We start from the raw sequence: 16,433 nt of genomic DNA on the forward strand, positions 1-16,433 counted from the left end.
TATAAATCAAAAATAGCTTTTTAATACGTAAAATTTAATAATGTATAACATTTCGGTAAAAATTAATGATATTTTAGTAAAAAAGAATGATATTTTAACAAAAACTAAAGATATTTTCAGTAAAAAATAATGATATTTCATCAAGAAAAATTATCATTCTTGAATATAAAAAAAATGAAAAATAAATTTAATAAGAATAAACGAAAAAAAAGGAAAAAAATGTGAAATAAAATTTTAATAACATATAATCAAAATTTCAGCAATAAAAAAAGAAGAAGAAGAGGTTGGAAGAGGCAGTACAAGTGCTGCGCCAAACAGAGCACGGGTAGAGGTTTTTGACTCAGAAGACTTCTAAAAAACAAACAACTGCGAGATGAAAAGTGCTGCGCGTGTGCTGCGCCGCGCAGCAGTAAGAGGTTTGAAGTGGTTTTTTCCAAAAAACAAACAACACCTTAATCCTTAAAGTCTCAAGCTCATAACTTCTAGAAGGGTTTCCTACTCCTAATCCACAAAAAATATCAGTGTTTTATAGGTATGCGTGTCTAATGCATGTCCCTTCCAAACTAGGTAAAAATCAAATAAAAAGTGAGCGTATAATTTTATATGAGACCAAATACCGAAAAGAACCATAGATCTGGAGCATATAACACCAGAAGGACCCCAAGGATCCATTAAGTTACAAACTTTATGGAATCTATTCCTTCAAACTCTCACATCATGAAGAATAAAGGACATTGACCCAATATCTAAGAGCAAGCAACCTAAAGTGTAATTCTTGAACACTTACAAAGGTCAAGAAACATGCTTGCTAATGATGATGATCTTGGCTAGATGAAACAATGGACCAAATGAGCTTACTTCTCCTTCAAGATACCAAGAACACCACAAAATTCTTCAAAAACCCAACAATGTAGGCTAGATATAATTAGGGTTAGAAGTGAAGGTGTTAAAGGCTGAGGGTGAGCAAACGCTAGAACAAACTTTCCTTATATAGGGTGCAAAGACTAAAAATTTAGGGCTTTGCCCTCAGACGGATGCCACGATGTAACAGACAAGCTTTCACTTCATGAGGAACAAGGTCCATCTGTGATTTTCTTGGCCATGCCACATAGTAAGGATGCCTATCCCACGTCGTAGCCAATAAAACTTTATAAATAAATTTGAATTAACTATGCCTGGAATTATGGATGTTACACCAGAATTAAAATTTTTCACTCAAACCACTGCCACATCGTGGCCATTGCCTTGCCAAGTCGTGGTGCATCCAACATGCACATTTCTTGTCTGATGTGACCACGTTGTGGTGCTCCCTTAGCACCATGCCATGGTCATCCACAATCCTACATTTTAAGAGTTTAAAATGGTATAACCCTAAATGAAACATACATGGAACAGTGTACATTGGACTTTTGGTTCATTCCAAACATCCTATTGATGTTGGTCAAAAAAAAAATTCAGACCACCAATCATTTTTCGTACACTCGACAACATGTGGCAAAGGCGTCATAATATCCTCCATAAAAACCCAAAAGACTTTCTAGAAATTTTCAGACCTATATAATACGTGATTTTTTTTCTCTAGATCATTCCGTAGTCACTTTAAATTTGGTCAAAAACATGTTTTTCACACCATCGAAGATTTTTTGTATACCAGACAACCTTTGGCAAAATGTCATAACTTCATCCACAAAAGTTAAAAAGACTTTCAAAATTTTCATTAGAAACAATACATCCAGAGCTTTCCAGATATATATATATATATATATATATATATATATATATATATATATATATATATATATATATATATATGTATATACACACACATACAAAGAGAGAGAGAGAGAGAGAGAGGGAGAGAGAGAGAGAGAGAGAGAGTTTGGTTCCGATGAAGACTCTTTTTAATATGAGTACTCATGAGGACACCTTAAAAAAACTTAAAAAAATCTAACAAAAATAAAAATCATAAAATCGAACATAATACTATATTCGGGAGAAAAAGAGTTGAAATTTCTTTTTTGCATCATTAAAGTTTAATCATGGATCATAAAGTGATCCATGCTTCAAATTTAATGATGCAAAAAAAAATCCATTTTTTCTCTTGGATATAATACCCTGATCTATTTTATGGTTTGTATATTTTTAATTTTTATTTTCAATTTTTTAAGGTGTTCTCACGAGTCCTCACTTTAAAAAGATTCTTTACCTGATCTTCTCTCTCTCTCTCTCTCTCTCTCTGTATATATATATATATATATATATATATATATATATATATATATATATATATATATATGGTCAAAAATATTATTTTCATCGCCAAACATTTTCTTCTACACTGGACAGTGTTTGGTAAAAAAATGTCATAATTTCCTCTACCAAACTCCTAAAAAAAATTATGTTTTTTAAAATGGATACTACTCATCCAAATCTTTCTAGGCATATATAACACACGACTTTGGACTTCTAGATTGTTCCGGATTTCCCGTTGAAGTTGGTCAATTTTCCTCATGTTATCCTTTCAATCATTCAAAAGCATATCAAAGTAAAAGTAGTTATCAGAGTACAACCGCAAAATCACAAAATGCAGAAACGTGGGCGGATGCACAATGATCAATCTGGGCTCCTCCCTTTCGAACAGGTAGTACCTAAAACCATAAACATAAACCGTAAGCATAAAGCTTACTGAGTTCCTTAAAATACCACATACAATACATATCCTTGGGCCTAGCCCTTGCATTGGGTCCAACCCTCAATAATGGGCCTAGCCCTTCATAACTAATAGTCCTAGCCCAACATGCAAATGAAAGAGTCATAGAGATAGCTAGCAACCTATTTAAGATGCATTGGGCCTAGCCCTTCCTGATCCATGTGCCCAACCTAGCATACAAATAGGCTTAACTCGTCATGCAATGGACCTAGCCCAACATACCATGCAAGAGTCACAATGAGAGCTAGGAAATCTCAGATCCTAATGGGATGTCATTGGTGCCTTTGACCCACGAGTATAGTAAGCATACTCACCTGAATCTCGATGCTGACTAAAGCCTCACGCAACATCGCAACGATCACAACTAATAGCTCTCACCATCAAAAGATGGGTGAAAATCACCTTTGAACAATCCACAAAAGGAAAACCCTAAGTCTACCTTCCAAAAAATAAAGATTGACCAAAAAGTCAACCCATACCAAAAGTCAACAGTCAAAGTCAACGAATAGAGTTGACTTTAGCTGACCGCCACATCGTGGCCTTCCTTGGCAACGACATGGGCTTCAACCATACGGGAAAATTCCTAGTTGCCATGTCGTTTCAACCTATGGCCACGCTGTGGGCATTGGGCTTCCAACAGCTTAATGGATTAAGTTGCTTTCCTCAATTCCAAGAGCTCCAAAGCTCAAATATGGTCGAAACTAAGGTATAAATGGATAAAGTTTGTAACTTTATCCATTAAGACACCAAAATAAATCAATATCTAAAACACTGGGTAAAAATAAAGCCAAAATCCACAATGTCTTAACCAATAATCCATTAATCTAAAAAAGTCCTTAACCCGAACTCTTCCAGGAGCTAAAGGGGATGCCAAACATCCATAAAAATGATTACTTGATGGACATGCTTGCCCCCATGCATGTCCTTGACTCAAGCTAGGTCAAATGGAAAGAAAAAGACCTATAAATCAAGAAAGATTCACAAATCAAAACCAAAATTCAGATCCATAAGATGTGACACTCAAGGGATACTAAAGAGCAATAAAGTTGCCATGTTTATTCCGTCAATTCACTTAAATCAACCCTGTGAACCAAAAAGGAACCAAAACAACCTACATGTATTAGAATAACTCAATAGGTAAGTGATAATGCTTATTCCTTGCAATCTCCACCAAAAGGTCACATTCTTCTTCTTCAAGCCAAGAAAGCTCCAAAAAGCTTAAGAATCAAACAAGGATGAAGGCTAGGGTTTTCTTAGGTAGATGGTAATGAACCCTAAAATGGGTTTAGAGAGGTTTAAATACGAAGGGAATCCTAAAAGGATGATAGGCTCGGGCCACAACAACTGCTATGTCACGGCAGCTCAATAAAATGTGTGTGCCATTTATTCAACACCACGTCGTGGGTATCCTTGCTCCACGCCGTGGTATAGAGTTTTTCCTAAAAACTCCATCTTTATCCCTAGAGAATAAAAGCCAAACCATACTGGAACACGGGTATTATAACTCTCCCTTGCTTAAATTAGATTTTATCCTCGAAATCACTTCTCACTAAATTTCAGCACCTCAAATGATTCTATAAAATCTTCCAGAACCCCAATAGAAGTCGACTTTAACATATGATGACCCTCCAATATATAAATCAAACCCAACCTTAGCATGAGCCACATACTGATGATGATCGAATCCTTGCCCCGCTAACCGTAGCCAATGAAGGATAACCATCACTACTCAGCTCAAGATATTGAAATCCAGTACCTTATCTAACTTCCTAACATAGAAAACCATTTTGAACGATTGCCAATATGACTCCACTTGGCTAACCAAACGAAACAAAAACCTTGTTTACCCTTAATTATCTTGTTGATACCGCTATAAAACAAGATCCCCAACCATTCATCACCGCTGAATCCTACTATTTGAGATCAAGGGTGACTCCCAACATACGTCTCATCAATTTGCACACCCGGTGTATAATTTATAACCGAAATCTTCAGATCCCATGGTAACCTTCCACTACTCGAGATATCAAATCACCAATTAACCGCTAAGACCGACAGTCTCACACTTGGTCCTTCCACAGGATCCTACTAAGAGTCTAACTGATAAGGTTTACCCTAGCCTACACACCACACAAATTCTACCCACAGACTATATAGTCATCCCACTCAAAACATGATCCAATACCTTGTTCCAACCAATTTCCACCGGGTCTCACCCACTCTAATCACAACTATACTGGCCTTACCCATTGGTCTCACCTAGTCTGCACAATCGAATGAGCCTTGCCCACGGGTCTCACCCTATTGAGTGATGTACAGACCCAACATTGCTTCATATCTAACGATCCTCGTACCAATAAAGAGAAATCCTCCAACAATATTGTCTGTATCGACACAGGTATGTGCTGATCCTCTTTCAGCCTAACGACCACTCCTACTATGGCCTACCTTAATCTGGTGAATGCTACGACTACATCGCATACTTACAATACTTCACGATAGCCTATCTTCCTTGTGAATGGTATGTCTACCCCATTGTCTTAAAACACTCCCATAACTATCTGTCAACCTTGTAAATTCTATGGCTGCCCCGTAGTCTTACAACACTTCCACACTAGTAAACTTATTGGAAACCATGAATAATGAATCCCCTTCCCGAAACCGACAGATAACAAAACCCAAACCCCTCTTATCGAAGGATATGTGCATTCTAACCGTCATTAAACGATACAATTTGAAATATCTCTGATAAATCCAATGTGTAAACATGCTCACGTAACCATCATCATCATCATCCGCTTGCTACCACCCCTTCCATAGTAACAATAGCAAGAAGACTCAAAATTTCTTCTATAAATGATTTTCATCCCCACTGAGAGACACAACACTTCTCAAATCTGACTTCATTATTAAACTAATCATGCTAATCTTTCTACTGATCTTCCAACGTTACCCCTAAATTGTTTCCCCTAATGGCCCATAAGAAACTACCTGATCATCTAAATCCAACTCAACAAGATGTATCCCATTCATAACTCTAGGAATGTAACAATGGCATATAATAATCCTTGATAATATTAGCCAAGAAATAATAGAGAACTAAACTAGATATGATGCACTACACATACAAGCATATGATTCCAAAGCACATATACATGCGGATAATAAGACATGAACAAAATAAATGATAACATACCCGCAGTAGCATCTAATGAACCTATGGTCTCCCCTGACTGAAGCTGAAATGCTCGACTCCTTGCTGTTGGGGCTTCTGCTTCGCCCTCACGGCCATCAGTCATCCTCAAAGTAACTAGAGCAGGTGCACTCATAACTCCACCTATCAACCTTGGACAATTGGCCTTCTTGTGGTACACTTGGTTGTAGCGAAAACACAACGGAACTGATCCACGGGGGCAATCCCTGCTGAAATGACCCATTTGACCACAACTGAAACATCCTCTTCAAGTCTCCTGACAGACTCCCTCATGGTTCCTCTTAGACTTGGCACAACGGCCCCGACCCTAATGGCCTCCCAAACATGAATCATGAGTCTTGGGCCTCTTTTTTTGGCCCACTGCAATCTGAATCTACTCTGTCTTCCTCCTCTCGAGGTGCTCCAAATCAATCTCCCACTCTCGGGCTCAAACTATCATGTCCTCCAAAGTCTGAAAAGCTAACAAGCTCCCAAATATCGTCTTGTAACATATCATGGTACCTTATCTTCTTCGTCTCCTCATCTGCGACATACTGTGGAACCAACAGAGCTCTTTCCAGAAGCTTGGCAGTGATCTCTTCCACGGTCTCAGTTGTCTAACGAATGTCCTAAAACTCCCTCGCCAACTACTGCACCTCAATGGTTGGAGCAAAATCTGCCCTAAACCGGGTAACAAACTCATCCCATGTCAGCGCATCAATGGTTGTGCCTCACAAAGCGAAATCTACCTCCTCCCACCAATCTCGAGCTCTGCCTTTCATAAGGTAGGAAGAAAATATGAACTTTGACCCCTCGAGGTAGAAAATAGTCCAGAAAGCATTCACCATATCTACTAACCAACTCCTACTAGCATTGGGTTCCTTCTCTCCAAAGAACTCGTGAGCTCCACAAGCACGAAAATAGTGGAAGGAAAGAGTGCGAGCTCCCACAATAGCCATAATCTTAGTGTGGAATGTGCCCAAATGGTCATCCAAAGTCCCCATGATCCCCTATTTGAACGAAACGAAGATCACAGGAGTCTAATCCAAAATACTACGGGTGATCTTCGACGAGATGAATTTCCGCATCTGCTCAACAATCGGCTCAATGCCAACACCTAAGCTCGGACCAAATCCTTCACCACGAGTACTTATGACCATATCGAAAAGCAACCATACCATAATTAGAACATACCCAAAAATCCTCATCCATAGGCTTCCTAGATTCTACGTGGCTCCCCTCGTGACGAGTATGGATCCTATGCTTTTATTAGTACGGTCCCAATACTACCTTTCTCACTTACCCATACTTTCTTCAAGATTTTTCTCAAATACACTAAGTCACCTTCTCAAATCAGTGCTCCAAGTACCCGCTAAACATCACAACAAAACCTACTAAAACACTTCCTAGACTCTTCTAGGTTCCAACCTCACCCTGTCATCAACTACTGAAGAGCTCCCACTAATGTCAGCTAACTACTTCATGAATATAATCACATGCCATAAAGTTTGGATAATCCTTCGAGTAAAAGACTCAACCCTACAACAGTTAGACTCAAACGCGAGTTGCACAATAAAGTCAAATCTATCAATCAGAGATTATTTTACCTTTGCAACATGTGACTTAAAATATTCACTTAATAGTTAACTCACATCACTAAGAGTTCCACAAAGCATAAAGCAAGCAGCTTTCATGTAGTAATGCTTCAAGCTACAGAACAACAAAGGACATCTCGAGCTCACTTACTACAACCCATGTTAGGAACATTCACTCTCAATGTTGGTTTCCTTATGCATGCAAATTATACACAATAAAGGATCAAATAGACTATGAAATTAAAGAATCTACCCTAGGACCACAACCAAATAAGGAACATGAAATAAGGCCAAATCAATCATTCTATTACTATATGATCCTAATCATATACAATTCTTAAAGCATACATTTAGCAATTACTGTTAGCAATACATATTACCAATCTAGCATAGCATCCAATTCTTCCTAAGCTACAAGGAACTACATATCCAGCCAATCTATCATGCAATTCCTGAAAGTATCCCTAGCCTTATCATATCATGCAAACATTCAAATCATATAACACATCAACATGTATGGGTATTCTGGAAATCGCTTATTTGAGCTCGGCCGATTGCACACATCACACCCCCTTTCTTTTTACCAAAGTATTTTTAGAAATTCATTTTCTTTTAATATATTACCAACTCCTTAGTTTGAGTTTAGTCACACCCGATAGTGTGCCCAAATCCCTCAAACCAAAGCTCTGATACCAACATGTAACGTCCCAAAAATTATAAGATAAAATTTTCATTTTTTAATTAAACCATAAACACCAGTTATCCTTTTCAACAATTCAGAAGCATATCAAAGTAAAAATAGTTATCTGAGTACAATCCCAAAATTACAAAGTAGGGAACACACGGGTGGATGCGTGGAGATCAAGCTGGGCTCCTCTTTTTCAAACTGGAAGTACCTAAAACCATAAACATAAATCGTAATCACAAATCTTAGTGAGTTCCCCAAAATACCACATACCAGACATATCCTTGGGCCTAGCCTTTGCATTGGGCCCAACCCATAATTGTGACAACAATCAATTTTGGTAAAACAAAGTCAACAAAAGTCAACCAGGTCAACTCAACTCTTATTATGATTTTACGAGAAATGTGATATTTCCTAATGTTTATAATATACAATTGACAAGTTATAATACAAAGTCCTTCTCTGGTTGCCAATTATCAAATGTAAACCCTAAATAGGGTTAGTAACGTAACGACTCGATAATTAATTATGTATTATTTGGGTATAAATTATATTCATAACACAATGTAGTGGAGTTCATAAACCTTACCCTATAAAATTCATAACAATGTTACATATACAAATTTTAAGTGAATTCGTCACCAAATGCGACGAATTCTCTACTCGGCTTAAACATTCAAACGTTAATGAAACGAATTAGGATTTATCCTAACTCTCATGCATTGTGTTATTATTTTTGAGGAAAATATTTTTTATAATAATTTGAATTTAAATGATTTAAATATATATATATATATATATATATATATATATATATATATATATATATATATATATCATCTTTACCATACTTTTTATGAAAATCACCAACTTCTATAAAGACTACCATTCTTTTATAAAAATAAAAGACACAATTTTTGTCTCATATTGTTATGACACTTTTATTAAAGAATTAATATTATCTTAAAGTTAACCCTACCCTACTCTCTCATACCCACCCTACCCCACGTCCACCACCTCTCACCCTCCCTGTCCCTTTTTAAACTTACAACCACTCCTCCCGCTTCTAACTTCATCTTCATCATTTTCTACATCTTCTTTATTTCTTCATCTATTCTTCAAGAACAATTCAATTCTTTTAAGTTTAATTCTCCATAAGTTGGTTCTTGATCTTTTGGTAAGTATTTCCTTACTAAAATAGTGATTATATATATATATATATATATATATATATATATATATATATATATATATATATATATATATATATTAGTTTTTTTTACAATTACACACATTAATATATGTTAATATCTATAGGGTAATTCAACCTTCAAGTGTTCTTAGCTTGAAAACCTTCATCTTCACCTCTTTATCCACCAAGAAACACACTCAAGGTGAGTTCATACCCATCATTTTCGTTTTTATCCAAGTTTTAGGGGGGGGGGGTTATCTTCAAGTTGTGTAAAAGTATTATTCACATGAAATAATGTTATTACCTAGTATTATGAACATTTCATGTGTAGTATGTTATTTGAAATGAAAATATATGAAAATTGAGTATAAACATGCTATATGTTCATGAGAAAAAGTTGGAAAAACAAAACTATAAAAACTATGGTTTTTATGAACATGATACATTTTTCTAGAAAAAATGGCTTCAACCAAGTTATTATATGCAACATCCCGTTATTTCAAGTCAGTAAAAATCGAGTCCTGTAACTTCTTTGAGAAAGGAATTAGAATATCATCGAAAAATGAAGTATTCAAAAACTCTATTTGGAGTACACTATGTGGTAGTTATCGTCTTAAGGTTTCCAAACATATAAATAACACAAAAATCCGAGTTATAACGAATAAATTATGATCATTCTAAGTTTTCCGACAAAAACTGGCAATACGAAGTTGCGTAAAAACGCAAAGTTTCAATAAAACACTTTCTAACCTTAGGTGTCTAAATGAAAGTCATAGATATTGTTAAACTACAAACATGCATAAAAAAAACGCTCAAATCGAACATCGTATGAATAAGTTATGAATTTTTAAAGAAATTCCTTAATCACGTCATTTTAATAAATAAATAATAAAAATAATTTCGGAATTTGCCAACGGAATCTAAATGAAAGTTGTAGATCATAGTCTCACCTTCGCGGGGATATTAAGAACGTCAAAAACGGAGTTCGTATGAAGGAGATATGAATTTTTGAAGTTTGATAAATAATTTATATATAATTTTTATTAAAAATTCGGTATTATCCGAAGGGGAGTCAGCCTAGGGCCGTAGTACGCGCCGCGTACCCGCGTACGCCCTGCGTGCTCGAGGCCACAGCCTCGGATCGTCCACGTCACCCCTATGCGAGCTACCCCCTCCCTCGTCCCGTCCGAAGCGCTGCAGCCGAGGATGCGGTCAGCAGTGACGTCCCGTACGCGCCGCGTACGGGAGTACGCCCCGCGTATGCATGCCTCTCAGCCCCCTATAAAAGGGATGCGAGGGTTCCCGGGAAAATGGCTCATTCTCTCTCCTTTTTCTTGCGTTTTACCTCGTTTTCCGTGCTCGCACTACCCCGAAGCCCTGGTCATTTTGTGCAAGTCCCGAAGGTCGATTTTACTCCCGAGGAATCCCGAGAATCCCGAGGAAAATCCATTTCCCAAGACGAAACTCTGCCTGGTTTTCCATCTTGCCATCTTCAAACTTTCAACTGAGTTCATACCCCTTTCAAACACACTTTAAATACATTTTAAATGCTTTTATACTCTTTTAGGGGGGGAATACAAGTAAACATATGGTTATTATCGTGTAAATTATAAAGTTTCACTTCGCTTGTTTTACCGAATAAATCACTTGGAACCCATTACTATTATGGAAGACTCTTGACATACTTTGTGTGCAATAGACTTATACAATGTATATAATGATTTGAAAGTACCTTTCATTGTTAAGTCGTGTTATATATTCTAAAAACTTATGACTTTGCTTTGTCAAACATTGTGATAAAGGATAAACCTTGCATACAAAACTATCACTTTAATACAGGCTTAGTTGAGAATCCATGAGACGTGTATATCTTCAAACATTACTTTTCTTTATTAGAAAGTAATGCTGCAAGTCCTGTCTATAACCAGAGTCTCCCGTTCGGAGAACGTGTCAAATGTGTATAGATCTATACGGAAAGTCATGATCCCGCACCCTGACTGTTAGCTACAGTCCGTCTTTTGGGGTGACAGTTGTCATAACGCTGCGACGACTGAAGAATGTCGTTACAGGCATATTATGTTTAGTATGGTTATAAAACTCATCGGATATACAACTATTATGGTATTATGCTTTTATGAACGAGTAGCTATTAAAACTATTCTTCATCTAACAGATGCGATCTTCGTATAGCTTTATTATATAAAACTATGACACAACTTTTGAGAACGTCGGTTTCTTGCGATTTTCGGTCTTAGAGACTGCCATTTATGTTAGGAAAATTAGGGATTTTCCTGGTGCAATTATTTACAACTTATAACACGAACATTCATATGCATTTCATACTTTTATAAGAAAATAAGGGTTTTTCTTGAAAAACACAACAACTCGTATCTCAACCATTAGGGAAAATATGGGATTTTCTGGATCTAATACATTCACTTTCAACACAACAAATCACAACTCTTTACATTTGCAATACTGCGTTTTCTGGAAAACATACACCCATTTTGGAATGGCATCCAATTTTTCTAAACTACTTATGAACTCACCAACTTAATTGTTGACACTTTTTCTTTGAATTAACTTGTATTCTCAGGGAACCGCTAAGCAGGTTTGGGAATCAACTTTTGGGATTAACGCGTTGGCGTTAATTACTTCTTTTGAATGATGTTTATGTATTTACCTTTTTAACATGTAATGAATACAATTATGTAAACATCTTGGAAACTTTAATATATATGGTGGTGTGTACTTTCCTTTCTATGAACTGTTATGATATTGAACATGACGTCCTCCGCCCCCGAACGTTTCCGCCGTTCTAGTTTAGGGGTGTGACAGATTAGTATCAGAGCTTTGTTTATAGGGAATTAAGTATATCAAAACCATTTCTTTTTGGTATACAACTATAAACTCAACTGGGCAAAAGCACTCTGAGAAAAGTCATACTTTTGAAATTAAATTTAATTAGTTTTAAGGTAAGCATGCACTCATTTTATACTAATAAATGTTTCATACTAAATAACTTTAGAAGTATTATAAATAAGTTAAATAAGTTGTGCAGTACAGGTACGCCTTGGGAAATGTAATCGGAACTGGGAAGAATATAGCCTGATCAACTATATTTGTCCAAGAGCCGACTAGCGTATGCCAAAGAGTGTCTGCAATGGACAACAAATTTAAAACTTACCAAAAGCATATCGTTAAAGAATACTAAGGGAGTATTCGAGTGCCGTCAACCATTAAACTTAAGGGTAAGTTTCATGTGCTCTAGCTTATAGTAAATTTTTAACTCTATTCTCGTACAGTCTAAATGGCGGGATTCCATCACCCCAATGACCCCTACTACCCCAACCAAGGTAATGGAGGGTGGATCGAAGAAGATCCTGAAGAAGACGAAGAGCCTATAGAGTTGGAGGGAGGGGATGCCTCTGGCACGGATTCGGAGCCAGAAATTATAAATCCACCAATCCCACAACCTCCCGTCCACATGAGGAACTTCCAAGGACCCACTCCAGTGTGGGGAAGTCACCTCCATCATTGGAGCCAACAACAAAGCTTACGCCCTCCCTACAGCATGTGCCGAGACTTCTATGATGTGAGAGGCGGGGGATCAGCCGACCGAGCACTTCCGGTCATGGTTGGCAAACTCGCCAACCAGTGCTATCAATCTGGAGTGCAAGCCAACCGAATCCGAGAGGTCAATGTGGAAGTACAAATCCACACGGCCGATATCAACCGCCTAGAGTTGTTGCAGAACGACATCCACATTCGCGCCGAAGCATTTCAAGCACAAGCAAATGCGGCCTTCGCAGAATTAAGAGTACAACAAGCCGTGTTTGATAGATGCCTCATGGAGTCGAAGCAGTCCGACACGGAGTCGAGCTCCAAACGCAAATCGCGCCGCAAGTAGTACTTGCCCGACTCTCAAATTTTGTTATAAATTAGGACTTCGGATAAAAGTATTATTTTCTTTAAATTGTTCTGGAATCAGAGGCCTTTAGAAAGGCCAAGAACTTTTGTCTAGACCCCGCTGTAACACAACTATATGTTTAATATATATATATATATATATATATATATATATATATATATATATATATATATATATATATATATATAAGGGTATACCCCTTTTCTTGTTGTTGTTAATCATGCGCAATTCGTTCACTTCATTGGTACATCTATTCAAACTTTACTTTCAAGCTCAAAACATTGTGTCGGTCAAACCCAACTTCTTAGAACTATTAGAAGTTAACTCAATATCATTCAACTCTGAACTGCCAAAACTTATAAATTTTTCCATTTTTTTTCTTTTGGCAGCGCGATGCCTCCTCATCCAAACCTAAGGCCCAGGCCGGGCACGGCACCACCACCACCTCCACCACCAGCTTATGATCCAGCCATGGTCCAGGCTACTATCACAGCAGCAGTAACTATAGCCCTCTCGCAAATAAACTCCCACGGAAATGGAGGGGCGGGAAGTAGCACGAATCATCCAAATCATGGCACTGGTCATGGCCAAGGAAGAGAATGTACTTACAAGGAGTTCTCTAACGCTAAGCCAAAAACTTTTAATGGAACTGGGGGAGTCATTGCACTAATGCAATGGTTCGAGAAGACCGAAACGGTCTTCGAGATCTGCTCATGCCTGGAAGCAAGCAAAGTCAAGTTCGCTGCTTGCACTTTCGTAGATCGAGCCCTCACTTGGTGGAAAAGCCATGTGAATTCGGTGACACTCACTATCGCCAACGCCATGAGTTGGGACGATCTAAAGGTCATACTATTGGAAGAATACTGCCCAAGGGGCGAAGTGCAAAAGCTTGAGCAGGAGCTCTGGAATCTGAAAATGACTGGGTCTGACCTAGTCACCTATACAGCTAGGTTCAACGACCTCGCTGCACTGTGCCCTACCATGGTCAACCCAGAATCAAAGAAGGTTGAAAGGTATATTTGGGGGTTGTCACCCCAGATTCAAGGGCATGTCCTAGCTTCCAGTCCTGTTACCTACAACAGCGCTAAACACCTGGCTCAGTGACTCATCGACCACGAAGTAAAACACGGTATCATTTCAACAACCACAAATCCACCTAGGGAGGCTCAGGGCCAGAGTAGGCCTTGGAACAAAAGGAGGGGACAAACCCTCCAGGAAAACCCCAAGAAACAACAAGTAATAGCGACCCACGCTATGACTGTACCTGCGAACCCTGCCCCCACATGCTCATATAATGGGAAACTTCCTAAGTGCAACCGATGCAGCTTCCACCACCACGGTCCTTGCCATGATCTTCAATGCACCAAGTGTAATAAGAAGGGACATACAGCCCGCTATTGCAAAGAGTCAACCCAACCATCCGTCCCTACTACTAATGCCGGGGTAAGTCGCGCCTGCTTTGAGTGCGGAGACACGGGGCACTACCGTAGGGACTACCCAAAGGCAAACAACCGGAATGCCGGCGGAAGGGGCCGAGTTTTTGCAATGGGACAAGATGAAGCCATTGCAGACCCTACTGTTGTTACGGGTACGTTTCTTCTCGATAACTCGTATGCATGCATTTTGTTTGATAGTGGAGCGGAAAGGAGTTTTGTGAGTCACGACTTTAAATGCCTGCTAAAATCAATACCACAATCATTAAGTGAACCATTCATAGTAGAAATGGCCAACAGAAAAACCGAAGGCACTAAGGAGATATACTTAAACTGCACCCTAACTTTAAATGATAATCCCTTTTCAATCAACCTCATGCCAGTCTCGATTAAGAGTTTCGATGTCATCGTTGGCATAGATTGGCTGAGTTCTCATCATGCGGACATTCTATGTTACGATAAGGCCGTTCGCCTTAATCTGCCAACCGGTGAAACTTTCATTGTCTTGGGCGACAAACCCAGTACCACTCTTCGTATCATCTCAAGTATCCAAGCTCGGAAATGCCTACGCAAGGAGTTTCACGCGTTCCTGGCACATGTTGTAGATGTGAAACGTGAAGTCCAGGACATCAAGAGTGTGCCCGATGTATGCGACTTTCCCGAAGTTTTTCCCGAGGACCTTCCGGGAATACCTCCCGCGAGACAAGTTGAGTTCAGAATCGATCTGGTTCCTGGAGCCACCCCAGTAGCCAAAGCACCCTATCGATTCGCCCCGGCAGAGATACAAGATCTATCCAGCCAACTGAATGAACTACTTGGAAAAGGATTCATCAGGCCGAGCTTCTCGCCATGGGGAGCACCCGTACTGTTCGTGAAAAAGAAGGATGGATCATTCAGAATGTGCATCGACTACCGAGAACTCAACAAACTTACCATCAAGAACCGATACCCCCTACCCCGAATCGATGACTTATTCGACCAACTCCAAGGAGCCAACTACTTCTCCAAGATCGATCTGAGGTCGGGATATCACCAGCTGCGAGTCCTGGAGAGTGATATTCCCAAGACGGCCTTCCGAACACGATACGGATATTACGAGTTCGTAGTGATGCCGTTCGGACTAACCAATGCCCCGGCCGTATTCATGGATCTAATGAATCGGGTATGTCGTCCATTCTTGGATAAATTCGTGATAGTATTCATAGACGACATACTCATTTATTCAAAGAATAAAGAAGAGCATGGTCAACATCTGAGGCAAGTTTTAGAGACGTTACGGACTGAGAGACTGTATGCAAAATTCTCAAAATATGAGTTTTGGATTAGAAAGGTGGACTTCCTCGGCCACGTGGTCAGCAAGGAAGGAATCCACGTGGATCCATCAAAAATCAAGGCTATCAAAAACTGGTCTGCGCTAACTACACCAATAGAAATTCGCCAATTTCTAGGTCTTGCTTGTTATTACCGAAGGTTCATTCAGAATTTCTCCAACATCGCAAAGCCTCTTACCGCCTTAACCCAGAAAGGGGTGACCTACAATTGGGGAGAAAAGCAAGATGCTGCATTTCAGACTTTGAAACAGGCCCTTTGCAGTGCGCCCATCCTTTCTCTTCTAGAAGGGACCGGAGATTTTGTGGTGTATTGTGATGCTTCGAAGCAAGGGCTGGGCTGTGTACTAATGCAGAGAGGAAAGG

Source organism: Lactuca saligna, chromosome 4 (assembly GCF_052625555.1).
Source record: "Lactuca saligna cultivar CGN05327 chromosome 4, ASM5262555v1, whole genome shotgun sequence".
NCBI lineage: Eukaryota > Viridiplantae > Streptophyta > Magnoliopsida > Asterales > Asteraceae > Lactuca > Lactuca saligna.